Raw genomic sequence first — 2,788 nt, forward strand, 5'->3', positions numbered from 1 at the left:
GTCCTGGCCAATAGTCAGCCCTGTGTAAGAACAGTTCGTATGCCTTCTGCAACTAGTGGAGATTCCTCTGTAGACAAGCTGACATGGAAAGCATGTGATTTAAGCCAACCTAATCCAATTGTCCGTCCTTACACAATAACAATGATTAGAATAGAATAGAACAATAGGTTGGAAGGGACCCCAAGAAACATCTAGCCCAACCCCCTGCAATGCAGGAATATGCAGGTGGCCCATACAAGCATTGATCCTGCAACCTTGACATTATCAGCACCATGCTCCGAGCCAAGCAGGCTTGATGTTCAAAGGGCTTCACATATATCATTTCGTTAAGGAGATAGCTCAGTCAGTAGAGCATGAGACACTTAATCCCAGGTTCGTGGGTTCGAGACACATGTTGGGTAAAAGGATTCCTGCATTGCAGGGGGTTGGACTAGATGACCCTCGTGGTCCCTTCCGACTGTACAATTCTATGGTTCTAAGGTAGATCGGCACTCCCACACTGTCCAATGCTTGTGTAGCTCCAATGCAGAGGCAGGACACACATTCAGGGTCTTCAGAAGTTGAATGACCAAGTTATAAACAGCTGGTGCCGGCGCTTCTCACCAGAGCCAGCTGCATCCCACAACTGGCCTAGTGTCCCTGCTTTGTGTTGTTGTTGTAGTGTATAGTAACAAACAGGAAGCTTCCACAAGGTCACCACGGAGCAGCTCCGGTCTCCATGCGAGTCGAGGCCTCCTGCCAAGAACGTGACACTCGTAAATATTTATGCTGCGGCATCAGGGGAATGCGACCCCGTCCATTGGGCCTGGAGCCACGGAGCCTGGGAGGCTGTGAGCTGGGAATAGTGGGTGGGATGGAGAGGCAACCGTCCAAGATGCAGAAGGCTCTGGATCCACCTGAGAAAAGCTTTGGTGGAACCTCTACAAATGCTAGGAACTGCCCCGCTGGATCAGGCAAAAGATCTTTTCCCCAAAACTCTGCTTTGATCCGGAGTCAGCTATCCGCCCCTGGGAACCTCGCAGGCAGGGCCCGAAAGGCAAAGCCTCCATTTCACTTGTCCCAATACCTGGTAAGAAAAGTGTCTACTGGTCTCCTGCCTCTGTATTACAGTTTCACGCAGCTAAATAGCCTTAGAATTTGTCCAATCCTCTTTGTTCAAAGGTGTCAAAGACAGCAGCTGTGTCAAGAACACCCTCTTGGGACAACGTTGTGTAAGATTCATAGACCCACAGAATTGTAGAGTTGGAGGGGACCACGAGGGTCATCTAGTCCAACCCCTGCAATGCAGGAATCTTTTGCTCGAATCCACGACCCTGAGATTAAGAGCCTCACACTCTACCAACTGAGCTATACTTGTGTGAAGCACCTAGTTTTCCCTGAAGCTGCTGCTGATCTACTTTATTAGTTTATTAATCTACAATCTGGGATTTTTTTTGGAGGGGGGGGAATTGATCTCAGTCCCCTCTCTTCCCCCTGACCCTACAACCCCTTCATAACTTTAAGGTACCAGGAGGAACAGTCTAGCTGGTTAAAACTGGAAGGAAGAAGCAGCTGGATTTTAGCTACAGCTGTAGGAAGGCAACTAGCATTCCTTGCAGAACAAATCTTTGGAGTCTGGAGATCCAGGTGAGAAAAATCTTATTTAATATAACACTCAAAAATGACAGTGACATCCAATCCCGCCCCCCTTCTGGCCCTGCAACAGCCCCCTCCCTCCCTCCACCCTCATGGCTGACTTGGCTCGGAATGAGTGCATACATACCCTGCCCCCCCCCAAACCAAGAAATTCAGGAACCCTGCAAACATCCTCATTCCTTGTGCAATCCTGAGGTGGCATTTGGGTAGCAGTTACGGGCAGTTTTTGCTTTCGATGCTGCTTTGTGTCTGCAAATGTTTCAGGGCAGTCATACTGCGTCGTATTCCATCTGTGCCTGTCCCGTAACTTCCTGCTGAAATCTCGTAACTTTTTAAGACCCCCTTTTTTGTCCCGCTTCCGTTGCGCTAGAGATGCCTAACAGAACAGCTAATAAAAGCGGGAGGGTTTGTGGACGGCCCAGTCTAAATACTGTACACTATTATTGTTCCAAAGACATGTTGCAGAATACAGCGAACCACACAAAAAAACACAAGACCTGCCTGGAGGCGTCCCCAGTCTGTGTTGCCCATTTCTGTGTGACCCCCACCTCTTTCAGCTGGTAAGCCAGCAGTTGGCAGAGGAGCGAAGCAGACCAGCAGTTAGCGGGATAATTCACTTGCTCCCCATCGCCTGGCTATTCTCCGCCTGCTCCCACCTGTAGCAGATGTCTTTGTGCAGAACACATGAGGAAGGAGACAGAGGTCAGTCACAGCTGAGCAGGGAAGAGCCTACCAATCGCCAGCGGTCAGGTTGAGGGAGGCGGGGTCGACTGATGTGTGGGCGGGGGCTCTCTGAGAGTGGGCGGAGTTCCAGTCCTGAAATACACGAGTGTGCTCTGCCATCTTCTCTGGCAACCTTCAGGTGAGCCGGGCGTCGTCCGGCGACCCTGGCACTGTCCAGGCTTGCACACTTTCTTTCCGTCTGGAGGGCAGCAGTTCTGACCAACTGGAATCTTAACCCTGGCACCCTGTGCCCTTCATTGTTTTTGACTCATTTTGCATTCCTCAGCCATAGCTCGACTTCCCCGCCCTCTTGCAGAGAGTGTGTCGGATGCCCTGCCATACCGTTCCTCCTGCCAGTGTTGGAAATTCAAGGGCCAGCTCATTTTTCCAACAAATTCTTTATGGCAGGGAAATGAGGCTCTTCCCCACC

This window comes from Zootoca vivipara, chromosome 6 (genome assembly GCF_965207765.1).
Source record: "Zootoca vivipara chromosome 6, rZooViv2.hap1.1, whole genome shotgun sequence".
NCBI classification, from domain to species: domain Eukaryota; kingdom Metazoa; phylum Chordata; class Lepidosauria; order Squamata; family Lacertidae; genus Zootoca; species Zootoca vivipara.